Source organism: Macrotis lagotis, chromosome X (genome assembly GCF_037893015.1).
Source record: "Macrotis lagotis isolate mMagLag1 chromosome X, bilby.v1.9.chrom.fasta, whole genome shotgun sequence".
NCBI lineage: Eukaryota > Metazoa > Chordata > Mammalia > Peramelemorphia > Peramelidae > Macrotis > Macrotis lagotis.
The window spans coordinates 266,653,374-266,665,181 of NC_133666.1; the positions used below are offsets into that span (position 1 = coordinate 266,653,374).

An 11,808-nucleotide genomic window follows, 5' to 3' on the forward strand; every position below is an offset into this window, starting at 1 on the left:
GTGTGTGTGTGTGTGTGTGTGTGTGTGTGTGTGTGTGTATGTGTACACATACCTATACATAACCCAACCTGTGCAATGAAATAATAATTCTCTTAGAAAATTTATTTGAGGGGGGCAGCTAGGTGGCGCAGTGGATAGAGCATGGGCCCTGGAGTCAGGAATACCAAAGTTCAAATCCGGCCTCAGACACTTAATAATTACCTAGTTGTGTGGTCTTGGGCAAGTCACTTAACCCCATTGCCTTGCAAAAAAAAAAAGAAAAACTAAAAAAACAAAAAAAAATTTCTTTGAATCATAAGATTTAAAGTTGGAAGTGAACTCAGAAGTCATCTAGTTCAATCTTCTCATTTTATAATTGAAGAAATAGGGTCAGAAGCACAAGGCTGCAGAAGAAGTAAAAGCATAAGTTGCCTAGGAAAAAAAATCTTAGGAATAAGAAAACTGGGTAAGAAAATACTCAAAAGCTAAAAAGAGCCCCTGACAGGGTGGGGCAGCTGATCTCAAATTTAATGCTTTAGATCACTTTTTTTATTTGAATAATTATATCTTACATGGTCCAAAAAAATGCCTTTATGCCTTTATTTTACTTAACTTCTTAGCAAACAGTTTTATCTGAAGGTCACAGTGAAATCTGTGAGACAATCTGTTTTTTGAAAAAGAATTGAGGGGCGCCTAGGTGGCGCAGTGGATAGAGTACTGGCCCTGGAGTACCTGAGTTCAAATCCAGCCTCAGACACTTAGTAATTGCCTAGCTGTGTGGCCTTGGGCAAGCCACTTAACCCCCATTGCCTTGAAAAATCTAAATTAAAAAAAAAAGGACTGAATTGCAAAAACTTATCCTTTAGGCATAAAACCTCCTTCATCCAACCCCCAAACTATGTTCCTGTTGTACACTTCCTTCCCCAAACATACATTTTTAGACTACTTTTAAACAGCTTGATGTGTGTTGATATGAAAACTTTTTAATTAATTAGATTTACCTAGAATTTTTATAGGTTCACACATCCTATTTGATATTTATGGATTGGAAAAAGATAGTTTAAGACTGCCTAATTATAGCAGAAACCCTTTAAAAGGTTGATTTTTAAGGGAGAGAACTACCTTCCCCTTTATAAGCTATCTATGTTATGTAGTATTTCCACAGTATAGTTAAGACCACCTAGAAAAACCCACTTCTAAACCTTCATCAAAAAACAAAAGAAAGATTGAGCCAGGTTGCCTATATACTTATTTGGCTTGGATAGATAACTATTTGGAGATTATGGTGGAATTTTTACCTCTCAATCAATAAACACAGGAAAACGGAATTTTCAGTGTTTCAGGGAATCCCACCTAAAAAAAATATATACTTACCTACTAATTGCCATATGAGCACAAAAGAGAGATCTGGTTTGATGGTAAGACTGTCTTACAAATCCTAGTGCTTCTACTTACTAGCTATAGGGCCTTATGTAAAGTCATTCTTTTAGATCTCATTTTCCTCAAAAGGGGGAAGAACCAAGTAAAGTTAAATACTCTCAAGGTTGTGATTATGAGCATGCCATCCATTTCTTTTTTGGTCTTACTTTTTCCCCTATAAAGGGGTAGTATTAGAAGTACGACCTAAAAGAAGTGACTTGCCGAATATCACAAACATTAACTGAACCAGGGTAATTCCAACCTAGACCCTCTTTACTCCAAATCCATTACACTTTCCTCTAGAGAGGTAAGCCATGATAAACAAGTGAATTGCATTTGATGATTTTGTGTAGTGCTAAGTCACCAGCCTCATTCTCTCCTCCAGAGCCACCTGGGTTCAGAGAGCAGATATGAATCTGGGCCAATGGAGATGGCCGTAGATGTGAGGCAATCGGGGTTAAGTGACTTGCCCAAGGTTACATAGCTAGTAAATGTCAAGCCACTAAGTCGACATTTGAACCCAGATCCTGCTAACCAACTCCAGGGATGGTGCAAGGAAACTACTATGTTCACAAAAAACTGCTTTATTCCATTTTCTGCTTCAGAAACAGTGCTTCCCCTAACACTCCATTTTCCATTTAAAAGTTTTAGGAAAATGAGAAAAATCCTTCAGCCCTGTGTAACTCAGGCAAATACAAATTACGAATATAAAACTCTTATAGTTTCTTGGACAAAAGATCAAGGTTTTTTCTGATTAGTAGTTCTATGGATAAGTTTTTTAACAGGTAAATTGCATATGCCACAGAGCTTTTAAAATGCTATATTACATATATGTAAAAACAGAAGTCACCCACCAAAGCTGAGTTACACTAACATGTTCCCTTCAAATCTTTTCTTTCTTTCTACTAATAAAAGAGAAATATGCTGACTTTATTTTTCATGAAGCACAAAAGCCTCTAATCCTAATTTTTTTCTCCTCAGTACCCTGACAAAAAAAAAAAATGAACAAGTTCATGTTAGAGGAGATAGAATACTAGTCCTGAAGTAGGATGATCAGAATTCAAATCATGCCTCAGGCACTAACTATCCATGGAGGCCTAGCACTTAACCTCTATCTACTTCAGTTTTCAGTTTTTATAAGAACACCTGGAGAACAGAGAAGTTGTGAGGATCAACAGAGGGGATAAGCTTTGTAAAATACTTAGCACTATGCCTGATACACAGCAGGAAAATAACAGTTTCCCTTCCCTTCTCTCCTTCCTTTACAGTCATTTCAAGAGTTTCCACATTGTAGTCTGACTACTACTATTGAGGCAATTACGAAGAACTCAAGAAATACTGACAATATGATACTTCAAGAAAATTTTCTTTAAGTAGTATTTACTGCCTAACAGAGAATTTGTTTTGCATTAATAAACCTTCAGGATACTTTCTTCTATAAAGGAAAATTGCAACATTCAATGAGATGCTCACAAAGTTAAGGAGCTATTTAATATAAGACCAAATCATGTGAATGGTACACAATAATAAAGTTATAATGATTCAGTGTTTAAAAAAAAAAAAAAGAGGGGCAAGTTATAGTTAAAAACAATACAATTGCATTGCTGGACAAATTAGAGGCAGACCTTTCCAAATTCATAGCAAAGGTCACATTTCTTCATGGAGATTTTTAATAGTCTTACTTTTCTCATATCAAACACTGCACAGAAGGTCATGAACATGAATTAATCCATTTTGTAAATAGTCATTCATTAATACAGAACATTTCTATAGCACTGCATTTGTGGATGGGGGAGGGGGAGGGGGTGGGGAGGACAGCCAGAGGAGAGTACAGAATCCATTCATTTGCTATCTCCTTGGGAGACAAGATGAAAACCTGCTTGGACTAGTATGTTCTAATTGATTTTTTTACAAAGGAAATGCACTCTAAGGTAAAGTATTATTTGAACAGGATTGGGAAAAAAGTTATACTTTTGCTAAGATTATGTTTTTAAAGTCTTTTTAAATGAACAGAGAAACCAGAACAAAGAAAACTTCGATCACAAAACTATAAAGGAGAAAAACCAAAAGTAACCAGACTTAATAACAGAAAGATGACTGGAGACCAAGAACCTAAAGTGAATGTTCTAAAGAGGAAACAAGAGTTATTAGCAAATTGTTTTGTAGAAGGCAAAAAATAAAAGCTTAGTGACATATTGATAGGGAGGCAGAATTACCTTCCTGAACAGCAAAATTTGGTCTCAAGAGTAAACAAGAAGGTAGCTTTAGCCTGCCCTTCCTACACAGCATACATGGAGTTTTAATTAATAACTTGTTAGGCACTTATAACTGCCATAGTCAAAAAATGTCTACACCTAGACTGAAAGGAATTTTAAAGCTAAGTGACCATTGAGATTCTTTAAGCTTGGAGTTCTTTTTTTTTTTAAAGGTTTTTGCAAGGCAAATGGGGTTAAGTGGCTTGCCCAAGGCCACACAGCTAGGTAATTATTAAGTGTCTGAGACTCCAAGGCCTGTGCTCTATCCATTACCTAGCCGCCCCTAAGCTTGTAGTTCTTAACCTGGGATACATAAATTCTTCTTCAGATACATTTTGTAGGTACTGTGACCCTGGATGGGAAAAAATTTTTATTTTCACTAGCCTTTCGTTCCTTTTTAAGTTTATACCTTTAAAAAAAAAGACATGAGAAGGAATCCACAAATTCACTACAATGCTAGAGCTCCATGACATTAGAAGAAAAACAAAAAAACTTAAGAACTGCATTAGGCCAACCATAAGACCAAAAGGGGTTAATCAATACATCTCATGTCATAAAGCTAAATTGTGACAAAACCCGGAACAGAACCCAAATCTTGTAAAAAAAAAAAATCAGGCCACAGCTCTCTTCACTATATGATGAGCCACCTTCAGGGCAGAGCATTACATTAAGCACTGAAATAAAAAAAAGTAAATATTTACCAAGAGATTATTTATACAAAGGAGCTATAGGATGGATCTAGAAGGGATCTTTAAATATCCTCTAATTCAAATTCTTCAAAGGAAGGCCAGTACCTAACCCAGGTTCTATGATTCCAAATTCAGCCTGCTGATTCCCCAACTTCTCCCCATTCTCACAATTTTCTATCACACTTGGTTTGGATCTCACCTTTCTTCCATGACAACCAATTTTGTATTATTATACTCATCTGTGTACAAATCATTTTCTTCTTTTCTTTCCTCTCCGGACTCTCTCTCTCTCTCTAGCCTCTTTGAGGATATTGACTGTCAATTTTCCCCCCAGTACCTAACACTGTGCCTTGTAAATAACAAGTCTTAATGTTTGTGCAACTGAATTGAGACAAAAGAATTAGTTTTCATCTGGGACCACAGACCCAGATAGCACTGAATATATAACTCTACTGCCTTCCCCCCCCCTCCCATTTTTTTTCCTATCTAGTTCCATTTTTTCAAATCCTTCTCTTCTGTATGCCTAATTTTTTTTATCCTCTACCTATTACCTTGTGCCTTACCACCCTAAATTTTAGGTTATACCTGAAAGATACAAATTTTATTTCAGTTCTTCAGGGTAAAAAAAAAAAGAGAACATAAATCTAATAATCATATATTCAACTCTCCATCTTGTTAAAAGTAAAAAATAATATATAGCCTCAAAAACCCCCTTCATTTTCCTCTTTGGTTTGAGTCCCCTTCTCCCTAAAAAAAAATTGCTGCAAACAAATAGAAAAATTCCTTTGGTATTGGTAGTAACTATAATGAAAATCACAAAAGCTGAGTTTTAACCCAGGCTCTGCTGCTTACCTACCTGTGTGATTCTAGGCAAGTCACTTCACTTCTAATTAATCTGGAAAAGGACGGGCAGCTAGACTGCACAGTAGGGTCAAGTCAGGAGTCAGAACGACCTAAATTAAAATTCAGATTCAGATGCCTCCTAGTTGTGTTATGACCCTGCACAAGTCATTTAATCCTATTTGCCTCAATTTCATCATCTATAAAATGAGTTGGAGTAAGGAATGGCAACTACTGCATCTTTGCCAAGAAAATACCAAATGGGGTCACAACAGTCAGACAAAATTGAAATGACTGAGCAATGACAAAAACAAGGGCAAAAGTTACACTGACCATTAAGATACCTTTCAGCTTTAGATCAGTGATATATGTAGGATTCACAGAGTAAATAAAGGAGTCAACAAACCATTTAATAAGCAATCAGTATTAAAGATAAAGAAAAAGAATAAAATAAGAAATATGGAGATTAAAGAAAAGTGTCAGACAGTGTATTTATTTGTGGACCAAAAGCAATTTGCCTGGAGGGCTCATGGGACCTCAAGGCTAAATACTCAACCATTTTAAAGTGATGATTATACATAAAAAATATTTTTTAAAAACACTAATCATGATAAATTTAAGTGGAGGAATCTGGCTCAAATTCTTGAATATTCAATGATAAAAATTCGAGGGAGGTCAGTGAATAGTCATTGGATGACTTAGGAATCTGTAACCCTAGGTTTCAGGTCTTCCTCTAACACTTCTCAGTGACCCAGACAACTAAGATCCTTAAATTTCAAGACAATTGCCAATCTGAACTTGCAGAAGTTTCCTCACCAAAAGTTTCCACAAGAAAAAAAAATTTTGACCTCAAAAATAATCCTAAGCAACCACTCACTTCTAAAGAAACAAAAAAAATCAAAAGCCCCAAAGAACTCAGAAACCATCCAGTTCAACCCATACCTGTAGGGGCATCTCCCGAAAACAATTTTCAACAAGTAATCCAGCCAGTCACTGAAGGCCTCTAGTGAGAGGAGGAACACTCAATATTTCCTTAAGCAGTCCATTCCACATTTAGAATCACTTTCATTTTACTAGATTCATTCTATATTCTAATGAATTGAGATTTTTTTGCATCCTGTCATCCAAATGATTAGCTATAACTCTCACTTTGTCTAATCTACAAATTTAACAGGTAAATAAATTACCAATGCCTTCCAGCATGACATTAAAAAAAAAAAAGCTCCAAACCAAGAATTTCTGAGGCCTTCAACTTGAAAGGAGGGTAGGGAGAAAGAACATTGAAACGTTTTTAATTCTTTCAAATAGTATGTGGAAACTTTCCAATGAGTTCCCCTCAATTCTTCCTCCTACTAAATTAATTCCGGTATTAGAGATGGCCCTTTACTAGCTAACCCACTTTTAGCTTCTGTTAGCTCCTTCCCAGGCTGTCTACAAACATTCACACTTCTCCTGAATGCATATAAACAAACAAAACTTGCCTTCATTTTACCACATACTCAAAACTTTGATCATCTTTACTCTCCTCTTTATTGCTAAATTCTTACTCAGCGAAATTTTTGTTAGCTACCTTTTAGATCTCTACCACTCTACCTAAAATCAAAGGATAATGTTGACTTCTTAATTGCTAAATCCAGTGTCCTTTGATTAGTCCTCAATCTTCCTTTCAGCACCTTTAGCCATGGTTGATTACTCCCTTTCCTTTTGAATACTCTCTCCTCTCCAGTATTTCAGATCTGTTCTTTCCTAGCCGCTTCCCAGGAGGTTATTCTGTTAGAACACAAAATTTCAATCAAAACTCAAAAGGCAGATAATCCAAACTGCCTGAGAACTGTCCTTACATTATCTATCAACACTTGCTGGTGATAAGCCCTTACTTAAAGACATCCAAAGAACAATGAAAGTAGCAAAAATAACTACCAAAAAAATTCACCTTTTCAGAAGAAATCCAATATCATACCTAAAATCATTTAAATTATCATTTGAAGTGGACACGTTTAATAACTTTCTAGAAAATAAACGTGTGCACCAACTAAAACAGTATCCAGTAGGCAGTATTCTCACTAAAAATCTAATTCTTAATGCTTCACAATAGCAGCTATTTATTGGCTTGTAAAAGCTAATAATAAATAAGGAAAAATGGAAATCAATCACCCTAAAGAGGTTGCACATGATTTCTAGAAAGAAAACATGTATTACCTAAATCTATGCTGGCAGAGGAGGAAAGAAGAAAAATCAAGTTTCCTATCCTCCTTTCTTTGGGGACATGGGGAACAGCTGAGTGTATATTATTTCATACACAAGTAGACTAATGTCCTAGGGAGGCTGGTTTTGCCCAAGTGATTTTTCTGTATTACAAGAAAAGACTCAACAATGGTGGGGTGGAGGAAAAAGGTAGTATCTAGAAACCGACTGATAAAAAAAAAAGGTGTCAATAAAACTTTATGAAAAAAAAGATTGAGGGTGGAAAAAAAGGTTTTTATTTTCAAAGCAAGAAATTGGAAAATAATTCTTTTTGACTTCTAAGTGTCTAAAAACAAATTCTGAATTCTAACTTTTTCTGGGGGAAAAAGATATCTAGCTAGGGGAATTAAAAAATAAAAAACAGAGGACAAATATTTGGAAAGTATCTGAATATCTGTCTTGTCATAATTAACATTATTGCAGTAATAAATGAAGGTATTTTAAATTATTCAATTACCTTTTAAAGGAAAGAAATGTAATAAAACTAAATTAAAACTAAGTGACACAAGAATCTGTCCACAAAATGTGGACTCAAAGCAAGAAAATTGTAAATCATTACAAAAAACTGTGCATCAGAATTCTTTAAAGCTCCAAGAAATGTCAGGCCTCTAGGTTGGTGGTATTCCATTAATTCTCTGAAAGGTAGATGCTAATTTAGTGTGTGACACATTCATTCACACTACTCAATCATAAAAAACTTAAGTATAGCTAAATTGTTTCCAAAGGGCTCATTCTTTTTAACAATTAAATCCAATTTTTAAAAAAAGTTCAGTCAGCATCAACTTGGAGGGGAACACAATAGGCTCTATGTACCCTAACATTTTTTTCTAAAACTTAAAACAACTTTCCAGGGAGATTGGTCCTTAATTTCTCTCTAGATTTATATATATATATATATATATATGTAGAGAACTATATATATATGTGTAGAGAACTATATATATAGATGTAGAGAACTATATATATATAAATGTAGAGAACATCTATATATATAGATAGATGTAGAGAACTCTATCTGAAATATCCATCAGAATAAATATAATGAATTGTTTCATATATTTTACTTTCTAAGCAAAAAATAAGCCATGTGTTTAAATTGTTAGATTTGTTAAGCTAAAAACTTATTAAAAATTAACCTTAATTAATCTAAAGTAAAAGGTTGAGAGGCTGTTTATGTTATGACACATCTAAATTTGAACTGAGGTATACATATATTCCCACTTTCTCAGTTTAGAAAAAAGTGGATATTAAGAAAGTTTCACAAGTGAACTGGTGGAAAACATTACATGAAACCAAAAGATAAACACCATATATAGACTGAATTCCAAAACGTTCACTACTCAGAAAGTCCCTTTTATAAATGTATCTCCTCTAACAGAAATTTCCTTCAATTTTTAAAGGTGTCAGAGGTGGGGAAACTATTCCTGATATAGATAAAATGGTTTTATTCTCAGAAAACAGTTTTGGTGATGGAAATTGAAAATCTTCTAACAGTGCAAGATAAAATTTACTATCATCACAGTTTACTGAAAGGAATGCAGATTTACACAAGACATTAATACTTACAAAAATCCAACAGGACTGCACAGGAAGGTGTTAAGTTTTCTCTCTGGAATCTTCACTCTTTCCAGTTTTGTTTATTTTGTATCCTTTTGAAATAATATCCAAGTTCCTTGAAGGTATCTGACCTGTGGCTATCTGACATAGAGCTACTTCAAGTCAGCTACCCATCCTTTTGTTTTAAATTATTCATATGGCTATTTCCAGAATTAGTCTTGGATTTAAGATTGTAAAATCTTCTGAAACCTTTTGTCTTTATTATCTGGTGTACATGTCACTGTCATAAGCATCCACTCCAGATGAAATATCCGTTTTATAACACAAAAAACAAAAAACAAAAAGCAGATTTCACATCTAAAGTGAAGAGCATTCCTAAGCATCAGCATATACAGAGACAAATAGCTATCTCAACACCACCATATTGCTGGTTAAGGGCAACATTTTAGAAAATATATTTACACTTAAATAAAAGATACAAGAAAAAAAAACCTCTGGATTCTATTATCTCTTCATTTAGAAAAGATGATGCATGGCAAAGTGAAAAGGGTGGACATCAAAATACCTAAAATTTATAATAAAGGTAAAAATATCTGCCATGAAACTTCAGCAATGTTCAAACAGTATTTTGAAACTGTTCAAACTATTCAGTAGACAGATCAAACATATCTTACAGCTCTGGCTTGGGAACATTAACTAAAAAAAAAAAAAAAAGGAAAATCAGCAAAATGCTGCCAGCTGAACTACTTTAACCCTTAAAACGATTTATTCTGAACCAAAACACTGAAGAAGTGCCTGTGTTCCTGCGGTGGAGCAGTGAAATTGCTCACTGTTGTCAATCCACTTCCAAGTTGTTTCTTGCCAGTCTCAATAAACTTCTGGGTCAAAAACATCCAGTCATCGTAATTCCAAACAATGGCCACTCCAAATATCCAGGGTTGGTTTTTTTTTTCCTAACACAAATAACCTAGAGGGAGGGAAAAAAAAGTTTTCATATCTCATTATTTTACATCACCTGTTAAAAGTTTCAAAACAACTCTCCACGAGCTCGTAGAGGAGGACTAGGGAGCCGAGAATCAACCAGAGGGCGAAAAGGCTGCAGTTTAAACCCAAATCCGACACAAAGAGGAGGCTGTCCGGGGCGGGGAGGGCACAAACGCTACCACACTGGAGGAGGGGCGGCGGTGACATGCAGGCACACACACCCCGACTCCCGGCGCTGCCCACCGAAGCTCGGGGCTCGGAAAGCTCAAACTTTTCTCATTTTAGGAATGCCGCCGCCGGGGCGAGGCGGCAGGGCCGGGGCGGGCACACGGGCCGGGGGGCAGCGCCGCGGCCCCGGCCCGGCCGGGCGGGGGAGGGGAGCGGAGGGGGAGGGGCCGAGCGCGCCGGGTGGGGGAAGGGAAGCCCGGCCGGCGGCCCGCCGGGAGGGAGGGGAGCCCCGGGCCGCGGAGGGGAGGGGGCGCCGGCCGGGCCCCCCGGGCTTCCCCCCGCAGACAGCCTCGCACCTCCCCGCCGCCGCCCCCCCCCCACACACACACACACGCAAGCCCGGCCCCGACGGGCGCCCCCTCCCCAAGGGACTCGGCGCGGGGCGCCGAGAGGGCCGTTACCTTCCGCCCCGCCGGAGGTGCCCCTGGCCCGGGGGTGTCGCCGCGCTCGGTCCCGGGAGGAGGTTTTCGGTACTTTGAATAATCCCCTTTTGCCGCTTTTCCCTCCCCCCACAGTCAGACTCAGTCCCAAAATGGCGCCGGCCCGATCCGCAATGTTCTGCGCCAAGTCTCGCGAGATCGCGGAAGGTGGCGATGGAGGAGGAAACGAGTGTGGTGGCGAAGGCGGAGGGGGAAGAAGAGGGAGGGGCGGGGCGAGGAAGGAGAGAGGAGGTGGGAGAAAGGGTGTGGAAGGAGCCGAAGGAGGGAGCCGAGTGGGCGGGGCAGCGGGAAAGCGCCGATTCCAAAGAGAACGCTCGGGCCTAAGCAACCGTCGACGCCGAGGCCGCCGGCAGGCTCCGCCCTCCTTCGCGGGCGACTGGAGGAAGCGGAAGGGGGCGGGGCGGGGCGGGGCCTGCGGAGGGGCGCGCGGGGGGCGGCGGCTCCTCGCCGTGACGTCAGCGGCAGCTGGAGCCGGGGATCACCCCCCGCCGCCGACGTGACGCCGGGGAACAATCGGGAAGGTTCGGGGGGAAGGGGGAATTCCCGGCCGCTCCCCGAGGAGCCCCTCCCCCGCTCCCGCCCCGGAGCCGGCCGGGAGGGGCGGGGGGTGGGGAGGCGCGTCCTCCCTGCCGTCACCCGGGCGCCCCGCCGGGATCCCCGGCCGGGCAGGGCCGGGCCGCCCGAGGGAGCCATGGCGGCGGCGGCGGCGCTGCAGGGGCGGCCCGGGAGAGGCTCCGGGAGGCGCCCGGCGGGCACGCGGTGCGGGAGAAGCCGGGGCGGCCGGAGGCGGCCCCGAGCCCGGGGCCTGCGGCAGCGCAGCCCCCCAGCCGGTCAGCGCCCCGAAACGGGCAGGACGCTTGGCACAGACCTTGCTGTTTTTCAAATGTTATACATAATAAAATGCAAATTCACCTAAAAGTGAAATCATGGGGAAAAGGGTAAAAACGCCACTTGTACAAAAACATTGGCAGCAGCCCTGTTTGCGGTGGCAAAGGATTGGAAATCAAGTGCACGTCCTTCAGCTGGGAACGGCTTAGCAAAGTGTGGTCTATGCGTGTCATGGAACACTACTGTTCTATTAGACACCAGCCGGGGTCTGCATGCACTGATGCTGAGCGAGAGGAGCAGAACCAGACACCGTGCACCCTAACAGCAACGGGGGCCGTGATCAGC

General features: G+C 40.0%; 1 protein-coding gene across 1 annotated transcript in view; it reads right to left on the reverse strand.

The window, feature by feature from the left end:
- The window catches only part of GPBP1 (GC-rich promoter binding protein 1), a 98,174-nt gene extending 87,193 nt beyond the window's left edge, over positions 1-10,981 (reverse strand). The window contains exons 1-2 of the mRNA XM_074205013.1: positions 10,597-10,981; positions 8,993-9,950 (exon numbers count right to left, since the gene is read on the reverse strand). The gene's annotated coding sequence lies outside the window, so the exon portion shown is untranslated. The remainder of the gene's footprint in view (positions 1-8,992; positions 9,951-10,596) is intronic.
- Positions 10,982-11,808: the final 827 nt, after the last annotated feature.